The following is an 11,012-nucleotide window of genomic DNA, read 5'->3' on the forward strand; positions in this document are numbered from 1 at the left end:
TTGAGACAGGGTCTCACTGTGTAGTTGAGACTGACCTAGAACTCACTATGTAGCCCAGGCTGGTCTCAAACTCACAGCGATCCTCCAGCCTCAGACTTCTGAGTGCTGGAATTACAGCATGAGCCACAACACCCAGTATAGTAGCTTTTATTGTATATTGGACATTATGAATTCTATACTGTTCTATATTGTTTAATTTACTTACTAATTAAATTGATCCATTTGAGACCCATTTTTAAATTTTGTTGAGGTGAGGATATTCTTTTCTCAAGGACTAGGTAATGTCCATTTTTAAATCTTGGATTTTTCTGGGTTTTTTTTTTTCTTTTTTTGGTAAAATTCAGAGTCTTCAATCAGGATTTCTAACTCCAATGGCAACTCTAATATCTCCCAGCCTATATAGTTTCCAATAGTTATTTGACTTACAGCTTTTTGGTAATTATTCCTTGCCCAGCTGTTTTTTTCCCCACAGTGTTGTACATACTTGCTTCGTGCAAGCTTAGTAAGTCACAAAGACTCCAGGGGACTCCTCTGCTGATTTCTGCAATTCTTCTCAACACTGCTCTCTATTGCGGGTGACCTGTCTGGAAAATTCTAGCTTATGTAGCAACCCAAAATTGCAAACACGTCTCCACTGCTCTGAGAGTCTGTTGTGCTGTAATAGGGTTCCTGTCTGAGCCACAGACCAAAAATTGCCTTGAAACGAAGCAAGAGCAATTGTAGGGTTTGCCTTGTTGGTCTCTCTTCTCTGAGATATTATGGTCCCCTGCTATTATCTAATAGCAGAAAACCATTTGTACATATTTTATCCAATTTTAATGTTATTTATGTCAGGATTGTAGTATATTACTGGTTTTCCCTATATGAATAGAAGGAGGAGCTTCTCTACACTGACCACCTTTTTATATGCTTACTGACTACATATCTATCACTGTTTTGAAGTTTTTGTTCAACTATCTTTACATTTTTTCATCTTTTTCTTATTTATTTGCAAGAGTTCTTTATACACTCTAGATATTTAATTTTTTTACCTCGATTGGTTTATTGTACACATTCTCTTCAAATGTGTGATTGACCTTTTAACTTTCTTATTTGGAAGTCAACTTGTACAGTAAGAAAAAGTCAGTTGCCCAGTTTTTAGATCTCACATAGGTTTATTTAGGGGAGAGGATTGCTTTGTTTTAGAATGTGTTGACTGAAAAAAGGCTGCGAGCCCAGAAAAAGAGATTCACAGCAAATATACATGATAATGATTAACCTGGTTCTTCTTCCAGATAGACTTAACGTCTTTTGCTCAGGTAATTAAACACTGGAGGAAAATAAGCCCCCAAACATTTTGAGAATTCTTAGCCATGCACTGATACCAGGAGATTCACAGTGTCGTCATGCTCCCTTCGCACCTTCTGTTTATACTGGCAGGAGTGGACAACCATGAAATAAATGGCCTGTCTCAGAGTCGGTCCATTGGGAAATAGATTTGGAAGCTGAGTATCCCCCCAACCACCTGACCAAGGGTACAGCAGCAGGACAATAAAAGACAAGATCCTTACTGCATAAAAGGGGCTCAGGATGGCCAAACCTCTTAGCAAGCTAAGACACTGTCTCCTGGAGTTTGCTACTATTTATTGAACACCCAGCTTCTTGAAGGGGTTAGGGGCAATCCAGGGAACAGTGGAGTGGAGAGCACTGAGGAGAGCAGGGTCCTAGCAACAAGGGAGCAAAACATTCTAGCAGGAACAGAATATTGATTAATGGGAAATCCTTTTTTCCCATAGATTAATTTTTGCTTCTATAGAAGTTTTGTGTACATGTCACGCTGCCCGTAGCTGCATTATTGTCTTACCATCCAAGGCATCACAGTGTCACGGATCTTTGAGACCTCTGCTGTGACCAGTGGCGTGGAGAGTTGTTCTCTTCCTACACACCAGCTGCTGGCTCTTCAGGCAGCCACTGTGGGCTTCTAGGGAGACTCAGACTTTTAATCTGAAAAGCCAGTTTATGAATTTGTAGCTTGCCTGGGTGGTCTCTATCAACAGATGTACCTTGTGATCATTTCTCCAGGTCCCTAATATAAATTTAAATAGAAATGCTTGGTGGTCAGATTTATTGTTCAGTTTCACCATTGCTGGGACAAAATACCTGGCATCCACCACTTAAAGGAGGAGAGGTTTATTTTACCTCAGTTTGAGAGTTTTCAGTCCATCTGAGTCAGAGCATCATGGCAGAAGGACACAGTAAAGTAAAGGTACTTTATGGCATCTGGAAAACTACACAAGAGGGAAGGTGCTAGGAGCCAGACATAGTGTGCAAGCACATAGTCCCATGATCCACGTCCTCCAACTAGGCTCCAGCACCTAACAGTCCATTCCACCATGAGCACCTCAATGAGCAACCCACTGATGAGCTCAATACCTGCACAATTCAGTCAGCTCTCCAGGAGTCAAGCTGAAATCAAGGTTAACCAGAATATCAGTACAATCTTCATGGTGGCTATTTGACCTGTAAGTTATGTCATAATAGATAACTCCAAATGGAAGCATCTAAAACTCTTTCCTGAAGCCAAGATAATAAATATTTCATCAGAGGGATGAGAAGGATGACAGCAATTCGCCCTTCTCTTAGGTGCTACTTCTTACTATATCTATGTAATTCTATACTCTGGTCTATGCAGAAACTAGAATAACTGCAGACTACAGAAAGCTCAGCTAATGAATAGCCTTACCTACTGCTGCCGTGTAGAATTTCACATTTTGCTAGAGCCAATTAATATGGTCTGTGGCATTTGCAGTCATCCTGTAGGAAAAAAGGATCAAAAGCAATGAATGTTGCCATGGAATAGTAAACAGTACACATTTATGGTTTTGACCTTGTCCTAAATTAACTTGCCTGGTCTGCTCATGCTATCACCACAGGGATCTTGATCACTTGGCATCCCAATGGAACATCTCAGGCGTGTGACATGCTGCCATTAAAACTTGAACAGCCTTTTGGGATTTGTTGCCTTTTTCATGGTGGGAAATACACAGTGTAATAATTTGTCTTTAACTTGCATAGCATATGCCAGAAAGTCCCTAACCATTAAGCTTTAGAAATCTTCTATGTATGTGTCAAGCCTCTAAATTTCTGCAAAGCATGTCCTTCTGATATCTGAATTGCACGCGTTTTGCCAAGTCCTTCAGTGCACTAGCTACTTCTTGCTTATCTGGCCTAATTAGCATGACGGCTTTGGCTTAGTCTGCTCTATGTGGCACAAAGGGCAGGACTTCTTGCACCTCAGCATGAATTTACTACAGAATCTCCTCCTGTGGGACTAGCTGGAAACTGACAGTCAGCCACGAGGGCCCACCGCAGACTATCACATTGATTAACTACATAGATGATGTCATTCTAAATCAGGTCAAGTAGACCCAGCAACAATTAAATTCACTGTAAGCTGAAATGATGCATCTATATTGAGCACTAGCACAAACAAGATGAAGAAACCACAGCCCAAACTCCTTGTGACCCCACACTGTTGCACCAGCATCCTTGTTTCAGCTCACATCTAAAGTATATAGAGAATCTGTTATGACCACCTAGTGGAGAAAGAAATTCTTGAGTTTTTAAAGATTACTCAGGCTGGTACTTGGATGCAAGCACAAAATAGACTGTGATTTAAAGGCTTCATTGATGTGACTTCGGAAAACAAGGATAAGAGGATAATTCTTCTAAAATACAGTAGACATCTCATCTATTTTGCTGGACAGAGAACTTACCCATGGTTAAATGATCTTTGGAGAGTGTGTCACAGACAATGAAGAATGGCATAGCTGGTTGGGAAGGACAAAGGCTGAAAGACTGAAGACAAAAATCTCGGGCAGATGCATGTAATGTGCACTTGGGAATGGGAAAAACTGAATTCATATTTAATTCACAGAGAGGCAATAAGGAGATACTCATTCTTGTGTACGAATGCTGTATAAGAACAACCCAAGAATGAGTCCCTTAAATATTTTTCCCTGGAAACCTGTTATCTCACTCTAGCCAGTAGGTATCAGTCAGGTTCTTTCATTATCTCAGTGAATGCATTAGCCATGGAGCTATAAAAACATGCCCCCCCACCGTTTACCAAGGCCGATGTAGTTACTACGACTGTATTTCTAACTTGTGGAGATAACCTCCTAGTAGGACAGTTTCTAAAGTACACCAATTGACCATTGGTGGCAGGGTGACTACACTGAGTTGCCATCAGATTGGAAGTGCCCGTGATTCATTCTATTCAGCAGGAATAGACATGTGTTCAAGGAATAGGTTTACATTTTCAGCCCACACAGCCACAAGCAACACTACTGTCTGAAGGTGAGTGGCCCATCTGAGCCATCAGTGTAGGATCTCATCAGAACAGGGACCCATGTGAGAGGAAAGGAGATATGATAGTGGGTCCTGATCATGAAATCTACTGGTAACATCATATGCAATCCCACCCAGAAGCTGCCACTTGATAGAGTGTGGGGAATAGTCTTTTTTCTTAAAGCCATAGTTTACATCTTAAATCAAAGATATTTATATAAAACCATGTCTTCGATAGAAGAACAAAAGATTGGTCCAGGAATTAAGGGGCAGAAACAAACAACAGTTTTGTTTACTATTATTCCCATTGGGGTAATGTGTGTCTCTATCACTACGTTTCTGGGCTTTTAAAGCTTATAAGTCTTGGTGCCTTAAAGAAGAATATTTCTGCCAGAGGACAAAAAGTCTAGGGTTGCTACACAGACATTTCAACCTCCTTCTATCCAGCAGTCAGCAAACAAGAAGATGAATCACCATCTTATCAAAACTAAGTGAATCTCATCAGCAGCAGGAGAAAATGCTGTTGTTAAACAATGGTGGAATATTATTGACACCTACACGACCCATTTGGGGTCTGCTTAAAACCCTCTTTCCTAATTTTATAGAAAATAGACAATTCTCAAGCAACCCCAGCCATAAAAGAGCATCGTGGTCAGAGTGAAAGAGTTGCTATCTGGGGCTTTAAGAATTTGGAATGACTGGTAGGGGAGGGAGACAAGGAGTCGCAGAATAGTTTCAGCTGTGAAAATTTTAGTTCACATCACTAACCTTCCTCTTCTGAGTCTTCTTTGGAAAAAGAAGGGTGCCACCTTGGAGGAGCTGCTGTTCAGACACAGGTGGAGTTGATTGATGACCACTACAGGAAGCATGGCAGGAGACAGAGGATGCACTTCTCGCTTCAAGGAAGAACCTGTCTCAGTTACTGAGAGGCAGGAGCTGTCGGTCAGGCCTGGGTCACTCATGCTGCAGGCAACTGATCATTGCATAGTTTTAAAGTTCTGGTCCTTCTGACTCATAGAAAAATAATTCTGATGGGTTTAGAAGAGGTCACCTTTGGGTCAACTCAACTTGTTTATCTGCCCAACCCTGCCTTTTCCTACTGTCTTCTATTAGGAATTGATTCCAAGGCTATCCCTTAGTAGACCCCCTTGCCAAAATGAAACTGAGTCTGAATCCCTAGTAGTTATCTACTAATTCAACTGGAAAATCATTTAATTCCAATAACTGGTTGACTTTGTTCATCCATTTCATGGAATAAAAATAAAACCCTTAGAAATTCACTTATTATTTTGTAAATTCTATTGTAAATTCAGATAAGTTCACCAACAAAGACAAAGTTGTTTAATGGGTCAAGTATGAACAAAAATTTTGGTGGGGTATTGTCTCATTGTTAAGATAATATCATTATTCAATTAAAAACACATGATACAAAAAAGCTATGAAAAATCTGCCAGGCTGATGAGTTGTGAGCATGTATGGTAGGTAGGCTAGTGAGGGAATATGGGTACTTCTGTCAGCTGATTACTTTTGATCATAGGGAATTTTCTGTTATCAACTGTATGATTACATAACAACAAAAGACCAGATATAAAACAAAATCAGTGGAGTTTTAGTAAGCAGAGGTTGCTAGAATTCCAATATGTAAAAAGTTCTTCCTGTTCATTCATTTTCCAGATACCCCATATTTTTAAAGGAGTATCATTCTCCATGGAACATGAGTCACTTAAATTATGGAATGGTGCTGTTCAAAATTAGCTGCTGCAAATGAGTATGTGCTAAGCAAATGAGTGATACCATTGATGTAAAGCTGTTCACACGAATAATAAATACTACTGATGAGAAAAAAAACATGATACATAGATATACTTGCAAACTCTTGTAGTGTAATGTTAATTTAGGAGTTGTCAGTTTGTGTCTTGTAAAAGGCCAGATAGCAAATATTTTACTCTCTGCCGGCCACAAGATCTTTGTCACAACTACTGAACCATGCTGTTTATTGCAAAAGTACTCATAGATATTCCATAAACAAAAAGCATGGCTGTGCTCCAATAGATCGATATCTACAGAAACAGGTAGTATTCCAAACTTGGCCAGAGGATGACAGCTTGCCAACTCCGACCCTAATTCATCAGCATCCAAATGAGCTCTCAAATTTATCAATCAAAATGGAACGTATGCCTAAAATATAGAGTATATTTGTACAAAGCCAGTTAGAGTGTTGAAATTGCATTTTTAACAAATGAAACTGATACCTAATACAAAAAGTATAATAGCATGTCTCAAAGTATTCTCTCTTTGTGGACAATATCAATTATATTTCCTAAGTGCATATCTGAATAACTACTTAACTAATTAACTTGTGCTCTGCAGTGATACTAAACCTATTCCAGACTTCTCTGAACTTTGACAATATTTTTTTCAAACTTAGAAATTTTAATGAACATGGTCAGATATGGAGTGCCAGCACTTTCAGTATTTGAAGCTATGAGCATTTTACAATCATTACAAAGGAGCTTATAAGCATTAAACACTGAAGTTTTTCCTCGCAAGCAAGAGAGGACCTGAATAAAATGTTTGAGCTCAACCTACAAGGTACAGTTTTAAAGTTCAGAAATTGTAACTCTAAATGTCTTCTCTTGTGAAACGAATTCTTTGATGGAGCTCCTATTTTATCTAGGTTATGCCTATTTTGGATCAATATGTAATGAAACTGAGGTTTAGGATTTCATACTTGTAAATTTTATAAAACATTCACATGAATCATAAATAGTGACAGATAACTTCATATATTTCAGCTTGTGAGAATATGTACTTACTGAAAAAAGATACTCTAAATGGAGAACAAAAATAGTATCCATGAAAAGAGAACAGAGAATTTTCCTCATTGAACAGAATTTTTTTTCTGAGCTTATTAAGTAGCAAAGCACGAATAGCATTATTTTGTCTCAGTCAAATCTATGAGTGTTAGAGCAAAAAGCCAGAGTATCAAATACCAGAAAATACCAGTGTATCAAATTTATTCATCCTAAAATGCAAATTTGAAGAAGACTGCAGGAAGTTAAAAATAAAATAATCACACCATAGGGAAAAATTACAATCTGCAGAAAATTACAAGATTATATTATTAAAAATAGACATAGCTAAGAAACTGATTAAAGTGAAGGAGCATGTATAAAAACCAATTCGTCTGTTTGCAGTCTGCTGGTAAGATAATCACTGAAGTTTTCTTGCTTTTTTAACATTTTATTGTAGAAAAAAAATTTTCTTAAAACAAGTTTGATAAAACCTATTTTATAGGCTAGTTAGAATAGCAAACTATTTTTTCAGTTAATATATATTAAAATTATATGGTTATTAGATGATTTTAATGCTTCTCCTTTTTAAAGTCAAAACTGTCCTGTTTGTAATTTATATTGTCCTTGTGATATTGGTCAGCAAAATGAAAGGATTTTTTTTTTTAGAACTTCTTTTGGCCTTTTATGTCAAAGAATGGAAGAATTCTAATGCAACCCACTCTGTATCTGTGGCTATGTCACTCGGTTTCTTTGCACACAATAAACTTTATCTAAATATTTCTTTGTTTATTTAAAGGACATGGAAAAACAAGGCCTCGATGCCCTCAGTCACTCCCTGCACAGCTCCTGCCGCCGGACTCCCCAAACTAACCCCTGATACTTGCAGATCTTACAACACGGCAGACAGTGACAACAAAGAATATTCTGAACTTGATCGAGATTCGCACTGAAGAAGTGGAATGAGAAACCGGTGAAGAAGCACAAGTCAGCACGCATCATCAGCTCACTGTTCGGATGACAGAATCCTTAGATTCTTGCTGCCTGCTGGTCTGGTAGACACACCGACAGGATTCGCGGAGAGCTCGCCTAGGGGGTTAAAAGAAGAGTGAATGCTCTCAAAAACTTTCCAGTTAAATGTGCACAGGTGGAAGCCAGATTCCATGAGGAAGTTCATGGTCTTGAAAAGATGTCTGCTGTTCTCTACCAACCTCTATTGGAAAAGCGATTTGAGATCATCTGTGCAATTTATGAACCTACAGAAGAAGAACGTGGATGGAAACCCGACAAGGAAGAAGAAATTTCGGAGGAGCTGAAAGAAAAGGCGAAGATTGAAGATGAGACAAAAGATGAAGAAAAAGAAGATCCTAAAGGAATTCTTGAATTTTGGTTGACTTTTTAAGGACATTGACTTGCTCAGTGCCGTGGTTCAGGAACGTGATGAACCTATTTTGAAGCATTTAAAGGACATTAAAGTGAAGTTCTCGGATGCTGGACAGCCTAGGAGTTTTACCTTAGAATTTCACTTTGAACCCAATGAATAGTTCACAAATGAAGTGTTGACAAAGACAAGAGATCTGAACCAGATGATTCTGATCCCTTTTCATGTGAAGTGCCAGAAATCGTGAACTGTACAGGGTGCCAAAAAGATTGGAAAAAAGGAAATAATGTCACTTTGAAAACCATTACAAAGAAGCGGAAACATAAGGGACGTGGGACAGTTCATACTGTGGACTACAACAGTTTCCAGTGATTCTTTCTTTAATTGTTTTGCTCCTCCAGAAGTTCCGGAGATCTGGATGACGCTGCTGAAGCTCTCCTTGCTGCAGACTTGGAAATTGTTCACTTTTTATGTGAGCATAAACTCCAAGATCAGTGCTGTACTTCACTGAAGAAGCTAAAGAAGGACATTGATTGATGACGATGATGCCGACGAAGGTGAAGTGGACGACGAGGGGAAGAAGATGAGGAAAATGATCCAGACTGTGACCCAGGGAAGGAGCAAAACCCAGCAGAGCGCAAGCAGCAGTGAAGCAGGACATAGGTGGCCTCAGGATAACCTGCACTCATCCACCTTCTGCTTTCCTGGAAAGGATGACTTTACATCATTTGATGAGCCTATTTCATGTTTTTTGGTTGTTTGTTTGCTTATATTTGTTTGCACAGTCTAAAACAAAAATGCTAAAAAGCCATTTTTTAAAAAGATATAAATTGCCAAAGATTGCATAACTATTTATAAGGACAGAATTAAAAGTTTGGCTTGCTTCTCTGAAATCTGCATTATAATTATTATACCACATTTGTTTTTCTTGGTATCGGGGATCAAACTTGGGCCCTTGTGCTTGCGACGCAGGTGGCAGAACCATTGAGCCAACTCCCTGGCTATTACACCATAGTTTGCAAGAGAGATTCTTAATCATATTATAAAAGAGTATGAAAGTTGGAAATACAAGAAATATTTTTAAAAATGTGTACTATCAAGGCAAAGAATCTGTACTATAAGAGCCTTTTTTTCTTTCTTTCTTTCTTTTTTTTTTTTTTTTTTTTTTTTTTTTTTTTTTTTTTTTGATACCGGGAATCAAACTTGGGTCCTTGTGCTTGTGCAGCAGGTGGCAGAACCACTGAGCTAAATCCCCAGCCCAAGAAATATTTTTTAGAATCTGTAGAATCAATATAAAGAAACAACTTTGGTAGTGTGATAAGAATTTCCTCAATGAATTTTCCATGCATGATATTGTGTATTTAAGTAACTGAGATCATACAAAATCTGAGAGCAGAAATATAATATGAGTGACAGTTGGCACCGAACAGCCAAATAAGACTATATATCAACTTAATCTTATTCTGTAAGTGTTAGATCTTATTCTTTAAAAATTTCAGAAGGAAGGGCCCGAGAAAGAAATTTTTCTTATGATGAATACACCCAAGTTGTACATAGGTAACTCAAATTACATTTGGTTCCATTTTGGGGTTTCTTTCCTTAGACCCTAAGTTACTGGAGAGCAGAGGTCATAGTTTGCCTAACTCTGTGTTCAAGCTGTATAGCACAGCTGCTTAAATTTAGCCTGAGATTCGAAAAGATCTGTGGAATTGCAGTGTACTTCACTGCCTGAAAAGTATTCCGTGGCTCTGATGAATAACTGTGAAATTCTTGAGTAGCTGGCATATGTGATCAGAGGTCTGTATGGAACAAGTTCTAAGGCATTCTCTTTATAGTGCTACTTACAATCAAAAGATGATGACATTTTGAAAACATTTTTTCTGGAAAAAGAAGTACTTCTGTAACTAGATATTTATCAAGATAACTGATTCTCCAATGTAATGAAGAATCCCTATGCACTCATCATAATAAGCAGTATTCATAGTCATTTTACTTTATTGTGAGTTGCAGAAGAAGAAAAAATATTCTTTTGGTTTGTAATGCTTTGTTGCTCTGTTTGGCATTTAGCCCTGGTTTGTATTCACAGCTAATAATCTGAGATAGGTGAAATACTTACGTTTCAAAACATGAACACAACAAAATCGCAAGGCAAGGTAAGGTATTTCATATAGATATAAGTATAACTCACTTACATCTTCTCCTCCACGTCTCCTTAGTTTTTCAATGATTTTTGTCTCTGAAAGTTTTACGTTGAGGTTGTGTTCATTATTTGTGATAATTTCTTCATGTTGCTGTATTAAATAAAGGACATTTTTTAAATTAAAAGATTTTTCCCACTTCTGGACCCAGCCCCTTGCTATTTAACTGAAGGAGGCAGCTACACTGATCCAGGTTGCATTTGTAACTCAGCTTTTCCACTTGTTTGTGCCTCAGATTCCTATTCGTATGACAGAGGTAATGAGAGAAATGAATGTGACCTATTTGATAGAATGGTGATTACAGTTAATAAT

The 11,012-nt window shown here is 38.1% G+C and overlaps 1 long non-coding RNA gene and 1 pseudogene across 1 annotated transcript in view; one reads left to right on the plus strand and one right to left on the minus strand.

Moving 5' to 3' along the window:
- Positions 1-2,791, minus strand: part of LOC117284431 — a 7,738-nt gene extending 4,947 nt beyond the window's left edge. The window contains exon 1 of the long non-coding RNA XR_004515512.1: positions 2,723-2,791. This is a non-coding gene — a long non-coding RNA (uncharacterized LOC117284431). The remainder of the gene's footprint in view (positions 1-2,722) is intronic.
- A 5,151-nt stretch (positions 2,792-7,942) lies between these two features.
- On the plus strand, positions 7,943-9,221 carry LOC104859152 (annotated as a pseudogene).
- The last annotated feature ends 1,791 nt before the right edge of the window (positions 9,222-11,012 follow it).

Source organism: Fukomys damarensis, unplaced genomic scaffold (assembly GCF_012274545.1).
Source record: "Fukomys damarensis isolate Sample0158 unplaced genomic scaffold, DMR_v1.0_HiC HiC_scaffold_5, whole genome shotgun sequence".
Taxonomy (NCBI): Eukaryota; Metazoa; Chordata; class Mammalia; order Rodentia; family Bathyergidae; genus Fukomys; species Fukomys damarensis.